A 13074-nucleotide genomic window follows, 5' to 3' on the forward strand; every position below is an offset into this window, starting at 1 on the left:
GAAAGTAGGCTATGCACAAATCTTCACATGCTGCAACGTTTTAATGAGTTTAGTAGTTTTGTCAAAATTCCATATAAATAAATCTCTAGGGTTCAAAATTTTGGAGGACCTTCAAAGCTTGGAAACATATTTGGAATATTCGTTAGCTTGGGACAAGAATTAATGATTAAGCTTTCGAGTTGAGGAAAAGTTGTACAATTCAATACAACATAGATTTTTTCTCATTGCTCTAAATTGAGTAGGTACGAAATATCAATTCTTTTCAATTTAGGGAATAAATTTTTGCTATCGTGATACTTCCCATAAAACTCGTCTCTGATCCTTTTTACAGCACTTAGCTCATTAATTTCAAGAACCTCAAGTTTAACAACTCTCCAAGCATTGGTAAAGTTTCATATTTGTTGCAGCAGAAAAGACGTAGCTCAACTAAGTTTTCAACAAAAATACCATTGGGTAGAAGTAAACCTGCAAAATTTTGAATCCTCGATACTTGAGGATTTTGTGTGGTTGAAGTCCTTCCAACATGTTTAAATCATTGTCATAACAATCTTCTCTTTTCTTGCTAGAACTCACTTTAAAATATAGATTACAAATATTTTTCTTCTCCCCTAAATTTGCAGCCATGACTTCCTTTATTTTCTTTCGACTCCCTCAAGCAAAAAGTTCTCATTTTACCTTTAAGGTGTGTTAAAGGTTTAAGCTCCTCAAATTTACATCCTTCCTCAAACCCAACTATAAACACAAGAAAGCGTTTGAAATTGAGTCAATCGACTCAATTTCTTAGGCATTTGCTTAGTTCGATAGAAAAAATCTCAATTAAATTATAAATGCGTTGAATTGAATAACTTTCTCAACTGTGTGAGTGAGAAGCTGTATTCTCTCGAAGCTTTAAGGTATACATATTAAGGTAAAACAATAGATTTTGGGAGTACATCTATTGAAGTCCGTGAAATGTTTAGATACCTCAAATGTTTCAATTTAACGATTGAATTTGACAATTTACTTATGAATTCTAAAATTAAAACGTGCAAGTAGATGAAGTTGGTGATCTTATTGCGAATGTCAAAGGCTACATTTGTAGTGCAATAGAGTGTTCGTATTTTTTGGCTAATCGAAAGATCTTTCTCACCTTGAGATATTTATCTGAACTCAAATTTTGATCATTCGAAATAGTGCATGTGGCTTCATGTATAAGATCATGCATCTTACAAATATAATTTTGCCTCTCGCATGCTTGATAACATCTTGAAACAATGAGCAAGACAACAAAATATGTTCGCTCCAATATCTTCCATCATTACATTGCGTATGTTGGATAGTTGAATAAACCCTTGTGCTATCCAGGTCTGAATAAGTTCTTTCTTATAGAAGAGAAAATCTGGTGGGATATTTGAACAATCGGCAAAATATTGTTTCAATGAGGAAGATGGTAGACGGTCCATGCTTAATTTGATTGTGGATAAAATATGATTTTTATCTTATAATGCAATTCTCATTAGATCTTCAAAAGTCGATAGCAGTCCCACATAATTCTTGAATGGTTTTACCATTCCCCCTAACACTTTCACCCGCAAGGGTATGCCACCAAATTTTTTAACAAGTTCTTCCCAAATTTTATCAGGAACTATTGGTAATACACTTCCAAAGGCACATTTTTCAAATAAATACTAATGATTATCTGGTAAGAACCTCAAATGATATCTATAATTTTGATTGATCTTTAGTATACAAGTCCTCAACTCATTCTATAGATTGAGATGCTCATTCCAAATATAATCACGCACAAGAAAATAGAGTTTTTGTTGTTATTGAAGTATGAGAGCCACCAAAAGTAGTATTTAAGGTTTTCAAGATTGCTCTTAAAATTTTATTTATATTATAATGATCAGACACACGTTCCCATATAAAAGTATCGAAATTCTTCCTTATCATTTCATGATGGAAAACCTCGTTCACCAAAGCTTTTTTTCTTAAACCACCCGTACCAACAATGGGTACAACAATTAGAATTTATTGATTCTTAACAGCTAGGAACTTATCCACTATATTTGATACTTCAATTTTCCTCCCAATAACTCCAATTTCATCGGGAAAGGAGTTCATCTCTACAATTTTGTTTAGATCAGTTTTAGCTTCTTTAGATGTTGTAGCAATGAATCCCACAAATCTTTTTCTCGAGTAATGTTCATGTAACTTTTTAGCTACGCCTTTGATTTCATTGGCCATTTTGAGACGAAAAAGATTGATGTTTTTGGATGATGAAACGAAATTACTTACCATCACACCTTTTCCGATTCTACCTTGCATCAAACATCTTCATAAGCAAGCTCATCGAGTAAAACACCAGCTTTCTTAGGATGGCTTACGCCATGAGAAAATAGTGTTAGATATTCCTCATGATCAAATATGTCGAAACAAATAACTGAAGCTGAAGAACAACTCGAGAGGAGAGATGTTATGAATAGAGTAACCTTAAGCACATATGCTTTATTAATTTTTTTCTAGTAAATAACATACCTATTTATAGTGGAGATTTCATAATCAATTCCCTAAACTTTCAAATCAATAACTATTAGATGTTTCTAATATATCTCTTAAAGTAATAACTTCTTTTGTTAAGTCAAGCTTATTAACTCACAATGAATCCTTAAGTTTTAAGAGTTTCTTATTGAATTCCTGTGCCATATTAATCTCAATTAAACATCTAGACATGACCAAATGTGCGTTCCAACCAAAAGTTAGAATAATAATTCATGTTTGAAAAGTTTTAAAAGGTTGAAAAGACGTTTAATACTTTATTTTCTAAAGTAGTCTACTTTCAACCATTGAAAGACGAGCAAAGTTTTGGTGCTGTTTAAATCAATTTTTTCTGTTAGAAACAAAATTAGGAAAAATAGAGCCCATTTGAACCAATTTAGAAAAATTGGGACAATTTTTTTTTTGTCGGATGCGTTTGGTTGAGAGACTTAGAATATTGGTTTAAAATGTTTTCATTGTGAAATTTTATGACACTCTTAATTAAAGTTATTGATTCAACTCCTTAGTGCAAATGATCTTAAAAATCTATTCGTATGACAAGTTGACTAAAAGTGAAGGTCGGATTATAAGTATATTAATTATAAAAATACTAAATTTAACTTTTTCTTGGTGAAAACATAAACTAGTTACATTTTTACTCATGTTTAATAAGAAAACTCGAACAAAAAGTAATTAGAATTTCCATACATATGACATCTAGAATACATACAAATTCAACATTTGAGTGGGCATTAAAGATGCTTTTAACATCATGATATGGATGATATCACTCTCTTATTCATCCACAAACATCTTTGGTTTAGAGAAAAATTCAAAAAGAAAATCTTTATAAAATTATCTATTAAGGCCTCCACTATTTTTTAAATTTCGTGATTGATATTGAAGATGACTCAACTTTTAAGACAATTGTTGGGTGGGTAACAGCTCACACCATGTCATTTCATCCTTTGTTTCCTTTCAACTTTGTCTTTCCCATGCTCTTGTCTAATTCAAAAACTTGTTTATTTATTTATTTATTTAACTTGAAAATTCTCAATTACAAAATTTAATCCACAATTTGGTGTTACTATCGATTCTTTTATAGTTGCTCCATAAGTTAGTAACTTATTCTACTAAGTCTACTAATATTTCTCTTAAGGTCACTCCATAAGTAAGTATAAAACTTGGTGGTGGCGCGTGGTGACTTGTGGTGGCGCATGGGAGCGCTTGAGGAATCAAGCAATACTTGTAGGAATCCTCGGTGGTGAATTTACCTTAGGTGGTTGCTTTCCATGAATGAATTTAGGTAGTCCAATTATTATGAGTATGAGTGTATTATGTGAAGCATTATGAGAATTATCTGAATGTTGCAATTATGCTTTAAGCTTCCACTATATATATATATGCATATGTTTAATTTGTGCTGAAAGGAGGATGTGAATTTGTGAACTCTGCGCATCAGGTGCTTGATGGAAGTTATCGCCCCGTTGAGCATGTATGTTTAATTTGCAGGAAATATGTTTGATGATGCTAGATGACGGTTGTATGCAAACTTAGTTATATTCCAAGACCCATTAATAAGATAAGCTTAGTGATTTGTGGTTATAAGTGACACTGCGTCTAGACCTAACCTTTCCATAGGAGTTTAACAGATAACCACAACAAATCAAGTATGTTAGGAGTGTTCTTAGGCTGCTAGTTGTGTGAACGGTATCAATAGCTTTGTTGGATGACCAAGGGTTCCTGATCAGTTCTCACTGCTTCTAGCCGTTTCGCATGGTTAAAGTGTCCCCATGTCGTACAACCCATTAACTACATGGGAAAGGGTTGGGTCGCACCCCCAATAAAGGGGACTATCATGGGCCTAGGAGGTACTCAGCAAACCCCTAGATAAGATGTCATATAGTCTCAGAATGCCATGCAGAGGTAGCGCCTCATAGAGAGACACCGGGGATTACAGCTCGGTATAAGGAGCTCTTAGGGATTACAAGAAAAGACAGAGAACCAGAGAAGCTCCAATGGGATAAGACCAACACCAGATGTCCTAGAGCCAATTAGAAGCACGTGGGAACCTGTTAATCTTGGGATGCGATGAGAGTCTATAAGTAGGTGGCTCCAAGTTTTCCTCTCTTTTTCAGGTGTTCGTTGACTGTCGGTCGGGATGGAGGAGCGTTTGAGAGCTGTGCTGTCACAGAGGGGGTCGTTCCACAGCATCAATCCATTTTCCGTATTTTTTAGTCTTTTGTATATTCCTTTTATATTTGTATCCCGTTTAATATTTTGAAACAAAACTTCCCTTCTTCTATTTTAATTAAATGGTATTTTTATCTTTTCCTCTTCTCTTCTTTTCTTATATTTTTGTTTGTTTGTGCTTTCGTCTTTTTTGGTCACAGTTCGAATTTTCGTGAGTAGCTAGTACTGGAGCGTTACACTCCCCTCTTTTCTGCTTTTTATCATTGTCACTTCCTACGGTGACTTTCTATAGTGATGGCATTTGTTTCAACATCCTGGCTCTGATACCAAATGTTGGATGTGACCCTGGATCAAAATAGGTTGAAACAAGTAAAAGAAGCAAATGAACAACTTGAGGAAGAGATCCTTTGGAGAGAAAAAAAAAAAAAACCTTGGCACTAAATTTGGTTCACAATTTGGCAATTACTGCCAATTCTCCTATAATTGCTTCATAAGTTAGTAATTTATTCTACCGAGTCTAGTAATATGTAACGACCCGAAATTTTCTACTTAATTTAAGGTCGCTACTGTATACATACCATAAACATTGAATTCTTCCGCATTCAATGTTTATGGTATGTATACAGTAGCGACCTTAAATTAAGTAGAAAATTTCGGGTCGTTACATAATAATTCTCTCAAGGTTACTTCATAGGTCAGTAACTTGTTCTACTAAGTCTACTAATCATTCTCCTAAAGTTACTATGAAGTGAGTAACTTGTTCTACTAACTCAAGTTTATTAGCTCCAACTTTTTGTGCCGCCCTCAATCCTATATTCTCCACGGCATTATAGATCTTACATGGTATCAATAGATTTGGAGTTTTTTTATTTTTATTTTTTTTTATTTTAAGAAAGGCATAAGAGGTACTAGTTCCATAAATAAAGTTCAACTACTCTCTAATAAAATATAATATAAGGTGTAATTGAGTTCCTTCTAAACTATTCTATTTTGTTGTCATCTTGGAACAACAGGTAAGATATAATCTCGTTGTCTAGTTTAAAATCCTAATGCTCCAATAGCTTTAGAAATAAGTCCGAGCTTTTTAGAGTCTAGAGAAAAGCCTGTAGTAGCTTACTAGATCAACGATGCGATGAGAGCATATTTGGTATATTTATATATTTACTCATTTCTATTTTTTTTTTAGGTATTCACAAGCTGTTGGTTGAGGTGGTGAAGCATCCAAGAGCTACTGTCACAAAGGGGTTGTTACAAAGCATCAATCCATTTCCGTAATTGAGTGTTTTTTTTTATCTCATTTTGTAATTGTATCCCGAACCCTTTTTTCCGTTTGTAATAAATTGAACAACACCCTTGTAACGACCCTAAATTTCCACATACTCAGAGTCGCTACTAACGTTTGATGCTCATCTATAATGCGGAAATAACTCTTACATGAACATAATTGATAACGTAAATTTAAAAAAAAACGTTTAAAACAACTTCTTCTCTGGAAAACACAGCCATGGTCTTACGTGTTTAAATATGAAATACTGAACATTTAGAGAAAACAAAAACAAATACAAAATAATTTAAAACAATGAAATGCAAAACAACCTATTCTAACTTAAGACTAGAAATTTAAATATGAATCTACCCTATGCACGTGCCACAGTCTCTGCTCGCGATGTCGCCGTCCTCCATACAAGTGCGCCTTGCCTTTACCTGAAAAATGATGTGGCACACGGCCTGAGTATTTCAAAGAATACTCAGTAAGTGGCCCCACTATAGGGGCCATGCAAATGCAAACACATGCAATATGATTTAGGGACCTATCTCTAATCATCTTAGGGGTGGCCTCCAGTCTCGGATAAATTGGATGTGTAGTACTTCCCTACACACGACTCACACGTGCGAGTGTGAATCCCCAGGGCGCTCGCACACCCCCTGGACCCTCTGGTCAAGCTAATATGTAGCGACGTCCGGAGGTCAGCGGAACCCCATAGTGTCATGCGCCTCATGAACACCCTCATCTGTGTGCTTTCGCACCTGTGCGCTTTCGCGCTCATCATAAGGTGCGCGTCCGCACTCATCATCTCTAGGGGAAGTAGCCCTATGCTTATGAACATACAAAATGCATGAGGTCCCTCTAAATCCATCGTAATGTCTCTTCTGACACAACCCTCTAGTCTCATCTCTTTGTTACTCTAGGTAACGCATACTCGTGGATATTTATATTAATATCATTCTCATGCTCTTAGGGTTGTGTCCTACGTCGATCTAACGACATGATGCAATATGACACTCATCATCATCTAGCATGCTCAATATGGAAAGCATCATCATATTAAGGTAAAAATCATGCAATCATCATGCTCATCATAATGCCACAACGTGCGTCAAACATATCAAGCGTCACTCAACAAAATATGTATATACCGCACATATCATCAAGCATCATAATCCACACATCATCATAACTCATACAATTATTTAGCCTATCCTATAGTAAGGCCACTTACCTGGTTAGCTTATACGGGTGTGACCAATTTATCCTTAATGAAAGTTCGATTTTTCCCTTTGTATCCAAGCCAACCTATAAGAATCCATAACATCAATTTCATGTTTAATTCTCTAACTCCTACAAGGGTTCATGTGCTAAACTTCATGCCAGCATTAAAGACTTTATGAGTATTGAATATATATATATATATATATATATCTTGGTATTTTTTTTTTTACTCGATGTATTTATTCTGTAAAATTGTTTCTGTTCACCAAATCTTCCATTTACCTCCCCACTGCCTCTCTCTTTTCTCTCCTGTACTTAATTAGTTAAATATATAATTTTCTTTCCTTTACCTCTTTCTTTTCTTCTTTTCTGTACTTAATTATATATATATATATATATTTTTTTTTTCTTTACCTCTCTCTCTGTTTAATTCTTTTCAAACCTCCCTCGGTTCAATTCTTTTCCAAACCTCTTGTTTAATTCCTTTCTTCTCTGTTTAATTCTTTTTTTCCCTATTTAATTCTAACAGTTTAGTAAATGAATGGTTGATCTAATTCTCAATAATGGTACAAAGGAGACGATCTATGATCTCATTCAAAGATCTGACATGATTTCTAACTGCTAATTAACATTTAAATAACTAGGTAATGTAGGTGGAAATCTGATTCTAATTAATTCGATAAATGATTTTGAATTTTTTTCTTTTCCTTCCTAAAACTATTGTCATTAACCCTTTCCAATCTATTTAAATTTTTCCTTGAGTAAAAATGGCTATGCATCCATCCATTATGATTTTCTTCTCTTTCCTCAAAATGATGATTCAATTTAGATGCAATTGACACAGCCAATTTTGATTTTCGATCCCATATCCAAAAATCTAAATAATTGAAAGAGAGATCTAAGATAACTTTTCTATCTCGTGCAAAAATAAAAGAAAATGAGATCTAACTTACCGATGACTTTTCTATCTCTTTCCATTCCTATTAGATCTGCCTGAAGTGAAGGTCATCTCCAATTCTTCTCTCCCAAAATCTGTGATCTTTACTATGTTTCTTTCTCTCATTTTTCCCTTCCCAAAATCTGCCATTTTTGTTTCTGTTTCGTTTCTTGTTTTTTTTGCACATCATTTTACAGTTGTAGGGGTTGGGGAGATATTTGGGGAAGGTGGAGAGAGAGAGTCGATAATTTACTTTTTATTTTATTTTATTTTTTTTTATAATTATTATTTACTTATTATTATTATCTTTTTTTTTCGGGTCGTTACATTATCTACCCCTAAAAAGAACTTTCGTCCTCGAAAGTCTCAAACTCTTGTACTAGCTCTGGGTATTTTTCTCTTATTTCGTCGTCACTCTCCCACATGACTTCCTCGCTATGGTGATTCCGCCCCAGTACCTTAACGAACGCAATATTCCTGTTGCATAAGGTTTTTACTTCTCTACCTAAGATTTTTACTAGTTTTTCCTCGTAGCTCAGATCTTCATTGAGTTGGAGTGGTTCGTAGTCTATTTCGTTGATAGGGTCCGTAATGTACTTCCTCAGCCTCAACACGTGAAATACATCGTGTACTCCTAAGTGGGCTAGAGGTAGGGCTAACTTATACGCTATTGGACCAACTCGCTCCAGGATCTCGAATGGCCCAATGAATTTAGGACTTAACTTGCCCTTACGTCCAAATCTGAACACACCTTTCATAGGTGCCACCTTGAGGAATACTGGGTCCCCTATCTCAAATTTCAGGCTTCTACGCATTACATCGATGTAGCTTTTCTGTCTACTTTGAGCGATACACATCCTTGCTCGAATTTTCTAGACAGCCTCATTGGTGAGTCGAACCAGTTCGGGTCCTACTAACTCTCTTTCGCCTACTTCGTCCCAACATAGTGGGGACCTACACTGTTTCCCATACAGGGCCTCAAACGGTGTCATACCAATAGTGGCTTGGAAGTTGTTATTATACGAGAATTCTATCCGGTGGAGTTTGGAATCCTAACTTCCCTTAAAATCTAGTATGCAAGCACGTAGCATGTTCTCTAGAATTTGGTTTATACGCTCCGTTTGTCCATCCGTTTGGGGGGTGGAAGGCGGTAATAAAATCGAGGCGGGTACCCAATGCTTTTTGAAGTCCGCGCCAAAACGCTAACGTAAAGCGTGAATCCCGATCCAACACTATAGACACTAGGACTCCATGTAGTCTTACTATTTCTTTCACATACAGTTGTGCCCATTTGTCAACTGTATATGTAGCTTTCCCAAGTAGGAAGTGTGCCGATTTGGTCAACCTATCGACAACTACCCAGATCACTGTATATGCTTTGTGCGTTTTGGGTAATCCTACTATGAAATCCATTGCTATGTTTTCCCACTTCCACTCTTGTATGCTTAGGGGCTACAACAACCCCACTGCCTTTTGTTTAGAAACTTTCACTTGTTGACAAACTAAGCACTCGCTCACAAACTCGGCCATGTCCCTATTCATGCTCTTCTATCAGAAATGTTATTTAAAATCTTGGTACATTTTTGTACCTCCTGGGTGCATGGCAAATGGCGAGTTGTGAGCTTCCGTTAGTATCTCCTTCCTTAACTTCTCTGGGACACATAGGCCTCCCTGATACAATAGTCCTTCATCTTAGGTCTTCGAGAATCCATTTACTAGACTCTCAGCTAGCTGGCTTAAGACTTTCTGTAGGTTTGGATTCTCTCGTTCGGAGGTCACCATTCTTTGCCAAAGTGTAGGTTGCACTGTAAGTCGGGCCAGTTGTGCTATGACTCTCTCGGTCGCTACAACTATGTTGGCTCCCTCGAATTTTCTTTGTACCCTTACTTCCCTCATAATGAGGGCCGAAGAGTGGGCTGCCTTTCTACTCAAAGCGTCTGCGACCACATTTGCTTTTCTAGGGTGATACTGGATATCTACATCGTAGTCCTTCACCAATTCTAACCACCTTCTCTGTCTCATATTTGACTCTTTCTGGGTGAAGAAATATTTAAAATCTTATGGTCGGTTAAACTTTGAATTTTTCTCTCCATACAGATAGTGTCACCAAATTTCAGCGTGAACACTACAGCAGCCAACTCCAGGTCGTTGGTAGGGTAATTATCTTCGTATTATTTTAGTTGACGGGACGCGTATGCAACAACTTTACTGTGTTGCATTAACACACATCCTAGTCCATTCTTCAAAGGCGTCACTATAGATTACGTACTCTTCTGAGATCTCGGGTACCGTGAGTACCGGGACGGTTACCAATCTCTCTTTTATGTTTTGGAAGCTTGCCTCACAAGCATCATTTCATATAAATGGTACCCCTTTTCTCGTTAGGACTGTCAAAGGCGAGGCTATTCTAGCGAAGTGCTACACGAACCTTCGATAGTATCTCACTAGTCTCAAGAAACTCTGTACTGATGTTGTCGAAGTTGGGCGTTCCTATTTCGTGACCGCTTTGACCTTAGTAGGATCTACGGATACTTCGTCCTTGTCGCCACGTAACCTAGGGAAGAGACTTATCGTAACCAAAATTCACACTTTGAGAACTTGGCATACAACTTGTTCTCTCTTAGGGTGGCTAGGACATTTTAGAGGTGTTCCTGGAGTTCCAAGTCTATTTTCGAGTACACTCGGATGTCATCAATGAGCACGATCACAAAAGTGTCTAGACAGTTCTTGAACACTCGGTTCATTAACTCTGTTAACACAACTGGAGCATTGGTGAGGCTAAATGACATACCACGAACTTATAGCGATCATACCTTTCCTAAATGTTGTCTTTGGTGCGTCTTTTTCTTTACTCTTTATTCTGATATCCTGACCGCGGATCTATCTCAGAAAATATCGTTGCTTCTCTTAGTTGATCGAATTAAGTCTTTTATTCTAGGCAGAGGGTATTTGTTCTTTATGGTTCTCTTATTTAACTCTCTGTAATCAATGCACAAACGCATCAATCCATCTTTCTTCTGAACAAACAACACTGGTGCAACCCAGGGGAATATGCTAGGTCGAATGAACCCTTTATCCTGTAAGTCTTGTAATTGTGCCTTGAGTTCTTTCAACTCTGCTAGCGCCATGTGGTAGGGTGCTTTAGAAATAGGCCCAGTTCCCGGCTCGAGTTCGATGATGAAGTCGACCGCTCGGGAAGGGGGTATTCCAAGTAGGTCATCTGGGTACACATCTGAAAACTCGTTTACGATTGACACGTTTTCTAGGGTCTTTTCTTTTCCTCTTACATCTACGGCACATGCTAATATAGTCCAACCGCCTTGTTGGACTAATCTCTTTGCTTTCATCATCGAGACTACCTTTGGGGGTAGCCCCGGTATTTGTGCCTTTAAATTTAAAGCTAGGTCCCACCGATGGTGAGAATATCACCTTTTTTTTTTCCTTTTTGCGACATTCTATAATAGCATGGTTTGCAACTAGTCAATCCATGCCTAGTACTACGTTGAAGTCGATCATCTTTACTACTATTAGGACTACGCTTAGAGTTTGGTCGGCTACTATTGCTTGATCATTCTTTACTCTATCCTTAGTTACTACGTCTACCCTCTTAAGGGCTGCTTTCCGACCATACATACAATAAGGGTTCTAATTCAAACCCTGTCTCTGATCCCTCTCGAGGTGGGCTCTCTTCAGCCTCACCTCGTCCTCTATCTCTAATAGGAGGTCGTCCCCTTCCTCGTCTTACTCTTTCGCATGGTCTAGGCAGCATGGTTCTAGAAACCAAGATAGCATCTCTTAAGTCTAAGGCTCATTACCTATGAAATTATGCTATGCATCACATCTACTAAATTCACATCATATTGCAAACAAAATCACTCAGCATGCAACACATCACATCATGCTCTTAAATAAATACGTGAAATATCACAACAATTTCAGTAACATTAACATAAAAATGCATGCAAGTTTGAAAACGTTTCTCTTTTCTTATCTTGTGCAAGGCGTACCTGACGGTGACGGGGCATCGACGTTGAGACCATGGAACGTGCCAAGCCTACATTGTAGGCTAGTCTACAGAATCTAAAACCTAGAGCTCTGATACCAACTGTAACGTCTCTAAATTTCCACATACTCAGAGTCGCTACTAACGTTTGATGCTCATCTATAATGCGGAAATAACTCTTACATGAACATAATTGATAACGTAAATTTAAAAAAAACGTTTAAAACAACTTCTTCTCTGGAAAACACAGCCATGGTCTTACGTGTTTAAATATGAAATACTGAACATTTAGAGAAAACAAAAACAAATACAAAATAATTTAAAACAATGAAATGCAAAACAACCTATTCTAACTTAAGACTAGAAATTTAAATATGAATCTACCCTATGCACGTGCCACAGTCTCTGCTCGCGATGTCGCCGTCCTCCATACAAGTGCGCCTTGCCTTTACCTGAAAAATGATGTGGCACACGGCCTGAGTATTTCAAAGAATACTCAGTAAGTGGCCCCACTATAGGGGCCATGCAAATGCAAACACATGCAATATGATTTAGGGACCTATCTCTAATCATCTAAGGGGTGGCCTCCAGTCTCGGATAAATTGGATGTGTAGTACTTCCCTACACACGACTCACACGTGCGAGTGTGAATCCCCAGGGCGCTCGCACACCCCCTGGACCCTCTGGTCAAGCTAATATGTAGCGACGTCCGGAGGTCAGCAGAACCCCATAGTGTCATGCGCCTCATGAACACCCTCATCTGTGTGCTTTCGCACCTGTGCGCTTTCGCGCTCATCATAAGGTGCGCGTCCGCACTCATCATCTCTAGGGGAAGTAGCCCTATGCTTATGAACATACAAAATGCATGAGGTCCCTCTAAATCCATCGTAATGTCTCTTCTGACACAACCCTCTAGTCTCATCTCTTTGTTAC

Source organism: Cucurbita moschata, unplaced genomic scaffold (assembly GCF_002738365.1).
Source record: "Cucurbita moschata cultivar Rifu unplaced genomic scaffold, Cmos_1.0 Cmo_Scf00026, whole genome shotgun sequence".
Lineage (NCBI taxonomy): Eukaryota > Viridiplantae > Streptophyta > Magnoliopsida > Cucurbitales > Cucurbitaceae > Cucurbita > Cucurbita moschata.